The sequence below is a fragment of the Thermobia domestica genome, chromosome 3, assembly GCF_964235325.1.
Source record: "Thermobia domestica chromosome 3, izTheDome1.hap1.1, whole genome shotgun sequence".
Lineage (NCBI taxonomy): Eukaryota > Metazoa > Arthropoda > Insecta > Zygentoma > Lepismatidae > Thermobia > Thermobia domestica.
Genome location: NC_137456.1, coordinates 97,422,334 through 97,434,849, shown reverse-complemented (window position 1 = coordinate 97,434,849; position 12,516 = coordinate 97,422,334). Strand labels below are relative to the sequence as shown.

At 36.3% G+C, this 12,516-nt stretch overlaps 1 protein-coding gene across 2 annotated transcripts in view; it reads left to right on the top strand.

The window, feature by feature from the left end:
• The first annotated feature begins 878 nt into the window (after positions 1 to 878).
• LOC145681474 (uncharacterized) overlaps positions 879 to 12,516 on the top strand; it is a 561,318-nt gene continuing 549,680 nt past the window's right edge. Inside the window, exon 1 of one of the 2 annotated variants that reach the window (XM_081753115.1) lies at positions 879 to 1,140. The gene's annotated coding sequence lies outside the window, so the exon portion shown is untranslated. Of the gene's footprint in view, positions 1,141 to 4,555; positions 4,701 to 12,516 lie in introns of those variants that run through there. The other variant, XM_081753117.1, reaches the window with a different exon arrangement.

The window sequence follows — 12,516 nt, the reverse complement described above, 5'->3', positions numbered from 1 at the left end:
TTGTACTTTCAATTCCGCTCCCGGCGAGCGATAGAATCGATAGTAAAGTCAACAAAGTGAATAACTTTTATCTTCTTAGACTTGTTCAGATTAGCCACAATAGCATAAATTAAAAGTACTTCTCACACAGTTACTCGTACATAACATTCTCTCGCAACTTGTGTAATTGTTATTCTTAATTATTTTGTAATACTGAGGACAGGCATGCAAACAATGTAAACCGTTTCCAATATACCACTGCAAAAAATGCGCGCCTTCAACAAGAGATGTCGTCTGCTCCGTATCCATACTGTGGTCTGGCCTATACGCTCAAGGATGTTATAAAATAGAGGATCTGCCCATATATCAAAATCGTGAAGCAATACGTCACAGCTTCGCCATACCTATTCTGCCCACTCCGAGCCACTAAGATCACAATGTTTCGAGTAAACAATCATGGCGGAAACGAGAGTAGCCAATGAGACGTGCCAGCTAGGACGATGGTCGGTTGTTTTTTGGCTTCATTTAGCTCATATGATGAAGCAACGTATGGGCAGATCATCTATTTTATAACATTCATGTATACGCTTTCCTACGTCATAACAAGATTCTACCCACCACACAATTTTTCCTCTACGTTTAACCAAGACTACGCTACTTTTCTCTATACGTACTTTGGTTCATAGAGTAACGATATATAGAAAGCCTACTTGTCTACAGCTGAGATAAAATCCGGGACCCTATCCATCAGAAGTGAGCGCTCTACCACTGAGTCATCGCTCCACCTCGGAATTTAATTTGTATCCAAAGTAAGCGAAAAGTTTCTCGTTTCGTCGCTAGAGAGAGTAAGCGTCGCTTCCTACACGAGTGACGCTCCACGGCGAAAGTCGGAACCTTTGAGTTTGATCAGAGACTGCTGATATCTCGTAGAGGATTCTCTCTCTCTCATTCACTCGCTTAGTTAGTCACGTGGTTTTTATCAGGTAGCGAGCAGCGACGATCGGCCGGAAAGTTAACAGAGGTGCAAACAAGTGATTTTAATCTGATTTCGTTTCCAATATTTCCGTGTTATATTTTAGTGCTTGTTTATTTAGTGAAAAAGAGAAAAAAAATATTAATTTCCCGTTTATTATTGTGTTTTCAAACAGCTCTTCGTGCAGGGTAAGTTATTATCTTTATCCTACATATTTACGGACGTATATTTAGTTATTCTATGTGTGCCGGTAGGCGTATGATGCGGGTATAATTTAAACTTTTTTTTCTTTCTGAATTACATCAAGAGAAGGTTCAAGTATTCATATATATACGTTTAGTAACAGCAAACATTTTCATATACTGTCAAATTGATGCACAGCTGTTTTAATATTGAAACAAATAATAAACTTCGAAAGATATTTAAATATATATCTCCAGGGCAAACCCGTGGGCAAAACAAGTAGGACAGTTGCCCAGAACCCACAATATAGGAGGAAAGAGTAAGAGTAATAAATATATTGGTTTTAATTTGTTCTTAGGATCAGTGATAATTCAGGAGGTGCTCGAGGGAAATCCCCGCCCCCCCTCCGAGATCATATCTCCTAACGTTCTCAATGTGTAGTTCCATATTTTCGTAGTATTACTTTTCACCCCTCTCCCCCAGTGTATTAAAATTGCATCCGGAGAAATTTGCAATCATTAGTGGATTCAGTACCGTGCCGTGAGAGGGGTTTGCGGGGCAAGGGCCCCGAGCACCGAAGTAAGGGGGGGCGCAAAATTCGGTGGCAAAAAAGAAGAGAAGGAATGAAAAGAGAGGGGAAATTATGTACGGAGGCGCGCCGTATACTCTTGCTCCGGGCGCTGATTCTCCACGGCATGGCACTGACTGAATTTAACGATGATGAAGCTTTATTTTGCAAAACCATTTTATGACTACATGTATGCTATTAATGTCACAAAGGGCTTTCTGAAATATCAATAGGACTGATATAAAAAAAAGCCAAAGTTAGCACAAAATGCATTTATTCATGTTGGATAGGAATTCTCACTTAGACCTACATCATGGTCTTCCTAATTTACTTTCGCTGCAGATCACGTAAATTAGCTTGATGTTCCTAACCATACTACCCAGAATTATCATGATGTACGAGTAAATAGTTGCAAGGGCTACTTGGTAGGATATTCAGTGAGAGTTACCTATGACAGAATGGATCTCATAGTTGCGATGTAGTTATTTTAACTGTTGTGTCTACCCTACCCTACAAATATCTGTGTGTTCCTGGGATAATATTCTTAGATTTTATAGGACAGTTTCAACTAATCTACCATGAACATCATTTATTAGTAATCTTTGGTTACTTTTTGTAAGGAATTTATTCTCTTCTTCCGAAAAAAAACTGGAAGGAGGTCTTCAGAAGGTTACTCTCTTTCATTAGCCAGCAACGTGCAACGGTCAGATTTTGTAACGATCATGTATTTAATTTTAATTTTTCCTTTTTTTTTTTTTTTTTTACTGAATTTGAGCGTTCCGAGTCAGCATCAAGGCTATCCGAGGCCGGCCTTACAGTCTAAAGTAGAATCCAAAGCGTTTAATGTTCTCTCCGGGGCTCGAACTCGGGCCCTATGCAGAATCCCCGCTTGGCCTAGTGGCTAGCACGCTTACTTTTGGCGTGTATGGTCCCGGTTCCATTCCTAATAGGGGTACAGTTGAATGTAAAAAAAAAATGGTTCGGATTACATTATAGTCAGTACGTCGCGTCTCCCGTAACTCCCCAGGCATAAATGTGGGACGTTAAACTCAAAGAAACCAAACCGGGCCTTATGCACCAAACGCACTAGTAGTAAGACCAATGGGGAGATCTATAACGGTCATAAGAGAGCTACTTCGGTATAGCATTCCTTGTCCTTGTCTCCTTCAAGTTGGTGTGAGTATTTTTGAGTGTGCCGTCCTTTCAGGACAGAGGCTGCATGAGACTTGGACCTACAGTTTAACGTGGGTCGCGAATGACATAACCTCTTTCAATTTTCTTTAGAACAAATTTAGAATTTATATTCGTTAATTATTTCTTCCTCATACTAACTTACTTTCTTCTATGTTGAAGAGAGCACAAAGACTCAGTGTTAGGATATTTCGTCTGATGCGAAGGGTCACTAGTTTTGCTCCGTGTTGTTATCCTCTTGCGAATACATCCTATGTACGTTTCTTTGTATAATTGCCCCATTTCCTCAAAAGAAAGTTTCAGTTCATAAACTATTTTATAGGCATTCGTTTTAATTGTATCATATGCGAACCTAGGTATAGAAAGCATAATCACAGAACATTACACTGCAACTCACTTTTTCTACTTTCTCTTCACTAATGTTATTGTATATGATGTTGGATATGAGTGCACTATCTTTCTATGTCTGTCAGTGTTCATTAGTCATTATTACCAAAATTTGACTTATAATAGAGATGTTTTCTAATTGACGTATTATAAACTCTTTTGGATTTAGACTCTGGAAAAAAATATGATACATTATTAACAAACACTATAGCTGCGTGATAGTGCATTAATCTCTAGTGCTATGTGTTTGGAATCGATTCCAGGCAAAGAGAATAATATAGTGTTCCTGGATTTTATCTGGATCTCTTCGGACAATCCTCATTCTATATTTTTACATCATCATTTGCTTTTATTAACAACACATTCCTTTTGGCTATGGGGCACACGTTGTCCTCAAACTTTTAAATTTAATTTTTATCTAATTTTGTCTGCCACTACATGGAAGAAGCAGAAGACCAAATTACTAACTTTTATGGATTTAGGTAGTTTTATCAGTGAAACTGTGAGAGATGAATAAAAAATAAAAGCAAAAAAGAACATCTAAGGAGATACAAATTGTGTCTTTCTGTTCTGACTAGAAATCTTCCAGAACTTTGTAACACTTTTTTTTATCAAATTTTATCTTTAGTCAGAACAGGAATTCCTCTTCTGCCTAAAGATTAGATAAAAATTGTGTTGCAAAGTGCTATAGGATCATTACACTGTTAAAAATATATTCTTAAATCTGGGAGATTGTTTCCTATCTGTGCACCAAGAAGATCTTTTCTTAGAAATAAGAGTTTGAAACTCTCATTAATGAGAAATGAAGAAAAATGGATGAAGTTGTATAAAGCGAAACGAAAAAATATTCTTTTACTCGGCTTATGAATGAGAATTGTCAAATCTCATTTCTAAGAAAATATTGTCTCGGTGCACAGATAAGAAACAATTTCTCAAATTTAATAAATGATTTTTTAACAGTGTAGGCAGAACAGAAAGGAACCGATACGACTAGCATAATAATAATAATAATCATAATTTGGAATGAAAGATATATTTTGTACAATCATCAGAAAATTTGCGTAAAAGACTCGTCAAATTTTTAATGCCAAAGTATTGTAATGTGTGGGACAAAAATTTAGATTTCATAACAAAGCGGCGAAAGTGTTCGTCATGCTACTGTGGAAACAAACTTAGAATATTACATTAGAAATATAAACTTTCTAATATATGATCTTTCTAATTCAATGTCTCAGGTATATGCTATTCAAGTTAACGAAACAGATGATTAATGATTATAGGAAAATATAGAAGGAAATGGTAGAACCCTGAGAAGACCCACGGATAGATGTTTCCACCAAAAATTCATATGGCTTGGTATCCAACCAGATACCATTCGCAACATAGATGAGGATTCTACCACTCATACCCTGTGCTCACGTACGTATATAGTTTGTATCAAATTGTCAGCGTATAGTACTTACTATAACCACAGTTGCATGTGTTTCATGAATGTATTTCAGGATTAAATCATTAAGCTTGTAATAACCTCGTGAAAACAGGCGGATCTAACCCAGGGTTGAGGGGCCTAAGGGTCCCCAGGTTATTTGAGTGTCAAAAATAATTTAAGCTTTTGTTTATATATTTTTGAAAGTTTACAGTGAACTCGTGATATATCCATCGTAGTCTGAGTTCTGGCTGCACCCAGTTTTTACCTCCTAGATCCGCCACTGCTTGAAAATCAAGGAATTATCGTGGAAATTGCGTCTCGTTTCCTCTCTACATTTTTCCCGTCTCATTTTGTAAATTTCTGTACAAAATTTATTCAGAGATTTACTTCTTAATTTCATCTGGGAGTTGTCACAATCCTTCTGCGTCATGAGATGTCCACGGGGGATCCCATGTAACAACATTTTCCGATGTTTATTACTGAAGTACACTGAGAAAAATCCGTAATCCGGACAGCGTATATTGTACAAATATAGGGAATCGTCTTGCTTACTACAGAAATCAGTACGCAGCATACGTTATCCATATGCTACATAGGCAGTGCCCTTAGATGTTACATCATTCCGTTGCACGATGTCTGACATCTAACAGTTTTCCGTATATCACATGCATATACTTATTTTACCTTCGTCAGCTATACGTTATATACGTCCATTTGTATGTGAAATCCTGACCGCCTACATTGTTTCATACGGAAAGTACGTATAGATGGAACACTTATCTATAGATGGAAGATGGCACACTTACACTTATACAGTTATAAAACATGCGCTTTCAGTTATACGTCTGCTGTGCGTTGTTCAAAAAGTGCAGGAATTACGCATGTATTTACTTTTTAAGTACGCCACCTACAATTTTTTTCTCAGTGTAGGGTAATAATTTGCGTATATTTAAATGGTTATAAGGGATCATCAATAATTTCATAGAATCACTTTATCAATATACAGGGTGTTTCAAAACAACACCGACAATGTCTGGGAGATAATTCCTGACACCAAGATAAGATAAAAAGTATAGACCAACCTGGATGTATAAATGCTTTATTTCGGAGTTACAGGCTGCCGAAAACCTGAAAACATGAATATTAAACGCACATACCTTGAAAACTATGGGGCCAACCGTAGTCGGGTCTTGAGTGCACTTAGGAACTAACATGTGCCCTATTCATAAATCCATAGTTCAGAATCCTGCGGTACTCACGCAACAAATTTTATAGAGGGAGTTGAGGTACAGGCATATAATTTGAAGTACTCACCACTATTGTTAAGGAAGTACCGCGGGATTCTAAAACATGGATTTTTGGATTGTGCACATGCTAGTTCCTAAATGAAGTCTTGACCCGAGTGCTATAATTTTGGAGCTATGGACCTTTAAAAGTTCATCTTCTCATGTTTTCGGCAGTTTATAACTACGAAAGAAAGCATTTGTGCACCTAAGTTGGTCTATACTTTTTCCCATATCTTTGCGTCAGGAGTCACCTCCCAAACATTGTTGGTGTTATTTTGAAACACCCTGTCTACTGTTTATATTACGTATCATGTAACACTAAAATAGTATTTGAAAATGAAAATGAAATGAAATCTGTGAGTTTTACGTCCCACGGTTATGCCGGTTAGGCTAAAATGATATGAAATGAAATCTTTAAGTTTTACGTCCCACGGTTATGCCGGTGAGGCTAAAAGAGACGGTGATTATGAGAGATGAGTGAAATGGTGGAATGAAGATAGTGGGAGGAAACGGGAGAACCCCGAGAAAACCCACGAGCACGGTGTTTGTCCACCACAAAGTCCACACGGCGCGAGCTGGGATCGAACCAGGGACCCCAAGCACCGGAGGTGAACGCTCTACCACTGAACCACCGCGCCCCCCCACCCGGTTAGGCTAAAGGAGACGGTGATGATGAGAGATGAGTGAAATGGTGGAATGAAAAAGGGGGAACAAACGGGAGAGCCCCGAGAAAACCCACGAGCACGGTGTTTGTCCACCACAAAGTTCACTTGGCGGGAGCTGGGATGGAACCCGGGACCCCAAGCACCAGAGGTGAACGCTCTACCACTGAGCCACCGCGTCCCCAAAATAGTATTTGAGATACAAGACATTAGTGAATTTGTATTGCCTGAGAGACCCGTGAAATTCCTCATCTAGCCTCAAGAATGAGACAAGAGTTTCCACTTTTGTCGTATCGTCTTGTACTCGAAAGTGTACTTCGTCTCATTTTTAAGACGAGAATCTAGCCAAGATTAAAAAAAAAGAAATCTCATGTTGTGGGGAGCACTAAGCAAGATATCGTAATGTTTTTAAGACTTATCTCTTTAAGATAATCAAATTCAAAATCCACATTAACAAAAATTGAATCTTGACGACTTTAGTCTACACCTAATTAATATCTTATTATTACGAAATATTTATCTTCGGTATCTGACCGCTTGTTTTTTTTTTTTGGGGGGGGGGGGCAAAAAAATTGAATTTCAAAGACCTGAAACGGATCTCTCAATGTTCATATATATTCACAAAAAAAAAAAAAAAAAAAAAGTAGGAGAACGTATAAAATATATTAATTATATGTAGTTAAATATGCATGAGAATGCCGCATTTACTACCTATCATATTTTAAACAATTTTAGGAAGCACATTTTTTTCTTTCCAGTTTACTGTTTGAACGAAATCATACCACTGTATTATTATTATTATTATTATTATTATTATTATTATTATTATTATTATTATTATTATTATTATTATTATTATTATTATATGAGACAGGATCTGTTTCTGATAGTGAGAGCGAAACTACAGCTCAGGTTTTTGTATCACAAACAAGTAGCTCTTTTCGGAATATATATTGTGTGTGGGTAATTCAATTATGTATAGTTTAGTTGTCAAATACTTTTATGAAAAACGTGTAAGGCTATTTAGTTTTAAAATGCAAACTATTAACAACATTTCAGATTAGATATGAGTATAATTTAGATAAAAACCATTAAAATGAATTTGAACGTACTTGACGCGTAAATGTTAAGTAGAATTGATTAAATATTATATTGTTGGATTTGAAGTTTATCATGAACACACAATGTAAAGAAGGCATGGTCGGTACACTACAAGAATAATAAGATGATTTTCAATTTGATTCAGTCAGACATACAACGAATAGGAGCTACCAGTGTGAATGGTGTAAAACTCATTGATGAACTATAATTTTGCGCTACATCATTGTGTATCACGAAGGTTACGAAGACTACATATTGAAACATGAATGCAGTAGGATTGCTGGGTGAAAATATTACAAAGGTGAATCGCTTTGCACAGAACCCTCCATCGCGTTGTCCTAACTCTAAGCCAGAGGCTGCCAACATTGATTACATGGTGCCCTTCCTGTTCATAAGGAAACCTGAATTCTTACTTAAAAATTATTTTGTGTTTGTACGATATTTAACTTAACGGCCCTTTGTTACCAACATTTGTAATATTTGTAATTACGAATGTAGTTAATTTTTGTCAGTAGCTTGCACCTCCTTGCTCGCATCTTACCCCTCCTCCCAATTTGAGAACCAGTGTGCTCAGAGGACTGAATTACGTAACCTTGCAAACATAAGTTCAATACATATAAAACAAAAATGTGTGTATGAAGTACTGCTTCAGATACGGTACTCAAATATCTTTCTGGCGTTTGATGAAGATCTTTTTTTATTCGTTATACATGTGTCAATATGTTAATTCCTTGTAGTTTGATTACCAAATAATTAAAAATCTTCAAAAAATAAAATGAGAAAATTGTCTTGCTCTAGTTTGTTAAAATATTGTTCCTTAGAGAAACCCTATAGTAGTTTGTAACCCATAAAACATATCAAGTTTTACACTCCAATTAGCACATTATATAACAAGTTCCATCTGCCTAACTTGAGGGTCTCTAATTTTTGCAACGATTTTAACACTTCATTTCTTAGGATATGGTGAAAATGAAAATGAAATCGAAAAAATCCAGCACGAGCTATATTGAAAAATGCATTTTGCAAACTAGTTTAGTCGTTGATTCGTAAAACAACACAAAATTGACACTTCTTTAAACTATTCAGAAGTCGGCGAACGAAATAAATATATGAAACTGCAACCATAGAAACACTTATTTGGGATGGTTTAAAATTATCTATAAACAACAAGAATAAGGAAATGCGTCCTTACTCGGTATGTTTGTATTAATGGCGGTTAATACGATATTCAGTTCGTCTTAGAAACTACTATACTTGTACAATGAAAACCTTTAAAAAATGTCTGAAAGATCGTATTTGTAATTTACGCTTAGTGGGGAAAAATTAACCTTGAATTTATCTAGAAACAAAGTTTGTAGAGGAGCAGAGATGCATTGTGTAATTTAATTTTGTTCGCCATTGCAATTAGGGACATTTCCTCATCCACTTCGGCAGTTTCAAGACAAAGATAATGTAATTTACTGGCCTTCATCCCTTGGAGCCTGGACGAGATCAGCAGAGATATAAACCTCGGCTCTGGTCCCAAGCGAATTATGAAATCAACTTCTGTGGCTTCATAAAAGAATATTTGTAGAAGATGAACGCTAAGCAAATTACGCTTCTACGACTATCCTTTATAACGCTTATATGTAAATGACCATTGGTCATATTAATTCAACTAAGATTACTTTCCCAGGACTCTTTTTTAATATATATATATATTAAAAAAGAGTCCTAATAATGGTGACTGCATGATTTGCAATATTATTTTTTAGTATAATTAAACTAAAGTCTTTCCAAATATGTTACCAAAAATACACTTCTCAAAACTTTCAAGAATCCAAAGGTAAATAACTTCGATCATATTACAATAAACAACTGTTTATTAACTTTATTTGAATGTCAACTGTTCCCTTAGTGTGAATTGAAGAAATGCTCCGTAATCTTTGGTTCCAAGGTTATTTACAGTAAAACTCGAATTATCTTTCCTAATGGATCTGGCTCCAATGTGGATATGCAAAAAAAACCGGATAATTGGAGCAGTCATTAAAAACAGATTACAGTATGAGATAAAAGTTTGAGTAAAAGAGATAGAGACACTTTTACTACAAATAATTCTTTAAAAAAATTTAGAACAGTAGTACGTGCTTACATACTTTTAGTAGAATATGTCCAGTGAAGTTAGTTGTTTTGTCATAGATATGCATTTTTATATGATGGCAAGCTCCGAGAAGATGTATGTGGTCGAATTCAGACTGCCATTTTAAAGCAATATCAAAATAAACGAAAGGTTCGCTCACAGTAGGTCTCTAGTCGGGTTCAATTTATTGGAGCCATGTAGTCCCCCTTTTATATTCTCCTACTGAGATTCGAGTACTACACTGAGAAAAAAAATATTGTAGACCTATATGGCGTACGTAAAATCATATGTTACCCTTATAAATCCTGTAGTTTTTGGACTTAATGTACAGCAAACGTATAACTGAAAGCTCAGCTTTTATAATACTTTCTGTACGTACTTTCTATGTGAAACAATATAGGCGGTCAGGGTCTCACATACAAATGGACGTATGTAACATAAAGCTGACGAAGGTAACATACATATATATATGTAATATAAGGAAGACTGTTAGATATCAAACATCCTGCAACGACATGATGTAACATTTAAAAGCAGTAACTATGTAGCATACGGATATCGTATGCTTCGTACTGATTTCTGTAGTAAGCAAGAGGATTCCGTATATTTGTATATACAATATACCGCTGTCGGGAGAACGGATTTTTCTCAGGGTATGCTAGTAAGAAGTCGACTGTCACTGGAAATCTGGAATCCCGAGCCCAGTGAAAAGTACTGTATGTAATCATTCGATTATGTTATCTGTGTTGCACTAGAAACGCCCAGAAATTTTCACGATGATCTGCACGTCTTAAGTTAATATTTCTTCCTTATCGTTAACTTCATTTTTTTTTCTCTCAAGACAGTGCTGTGTGTTGGAAGTCATATGGATTGGTTATGTCCGTCCGACTGACTGTCAACAGGTATCAGAGAAAGAATGTTGAGAGATATCAAGAAATGGTTTTATCCAATCGATTCAGCGTCACAATAATAGGTTCTATCTCATACGTTAACTTATTGCTCAAACCAAAAATGGTTAAAATTAGCCATTTCCAGTTTCAGAGCTTTTCTTTTCAGCGTGAAACAAAATGGGTAATCGAAAGCGACAAGCTGTCTTGTTTCGATCGATTCAGCACATGCCCGTATCCATGGGGGGTCTTGGGGGGCCGGGCCCCCCTTAAATTTTTGCTACAAAGTTTCACAGTAGGCTTACAAATTAACTATAATATGGTTGGTTTGGCCCTCCTAACTTCAACCGCCCCCCCCCCTACATTTTTGGGCAGGCTCCCGGCGTGATTCAGCATCTCAAGGAAACACATCGTCACCATCCGCAACACTTTACCGGAAACGGAAGTAGTTGGAATTCGCTACTACTTTCGGTTTCAACATTGATTCCCGTATAGCAAAAACGGTAGAAATATCGAGCAGTTTTCTGCAATCGTCCCAAGAATAGGTTTATTTAAGGCGGATGTAGTAGAAATTAATCGTTTCTGGTTTCAGTGTTTACTGTCATGGAAAAACTGTAATGGATAGCGGCAAGTGTTTTTTTTTTTTTTTTTTAAATCGGTTCAGCGTCTCGAGAAAACATATTATTACCACTTACGACATATTTCTAAAACTGGTTTAGTATTACTTCAAACATCAAGTATTTAGTATTACTTCCTAATTCAATACTGCTTTCCATAGAGCAAAGACTGTAAATGATAGTGAAAAGCAGTTTCTTGCAAATCGATTCAGCGTCCCAAGAATGAGTTTCATGTCTTTCATTGACTTTTCATTCAAACTGAAAGTGGTATTGTGCTGCCAAAATGTCTTGAGCCGTGGCAAAAATGCGAACTAACGCTCACACACCCACGCGTTGAGCCAATAAGGGTTCAGCTGTTGCTAAGCGAGAGAAAGCGAGTGGAATTCCTTCAGCCGATAGCAGCGCTTGCAACGGAAGACTAGGGATCAAGTCAATGTAGCATATCTATAGAATTCCAACCATTCCTCGCTGTAGAAGAGAAATAGTAATAGGTTGTGACAGTTTTTTTTTCTTTTTTTAACAATCTGTTCAACATCTCAAGGAAACATTCCATCACCACTTGCAACAAGTCTTTGAAATTTATTAGTACTTCCGGTTCTGATATTGATTTCCAAAGTGCAAAAATGGTATGAAATATCAAGAAAGGATTTGTTTAGAAACCGATCTTCCAAAATGAGTCTTGCCTCTAGTTTTGTCTATCTGTTCAAACCGGAAGTAATGAAAATCTAAGTTTATTCAATTACGACACTTATGGCATAACGGATAAAACTGAAATAATTAGCGACAACCGTATTTTTGATATGGATTCAGTACCAAAAATGTTTCATATCTGTTTGTACTCTCTTCATTGCAATCAAAAGTAATAGATATCAATTGTCACTTCCATTTATAATATTAATCCCATAGAAAAAAAAGAGATAGCGAGTAATGTCTTTTTATATATATATATGAATTCAGCGTCCGAGGAAGAGAATCTACCATTAGTATTATTCCTCTATAGTAAACCAGTAGTTATAAATGTACTATTTGAAGTTTGAGTATTGAATTCACATAGTTTGGAAGTCAAACGTAGTTTCACACTGTGAAACGAAACTCACTGGTTTGTTTCCTAATATCGATGCGGATATTTGAAGC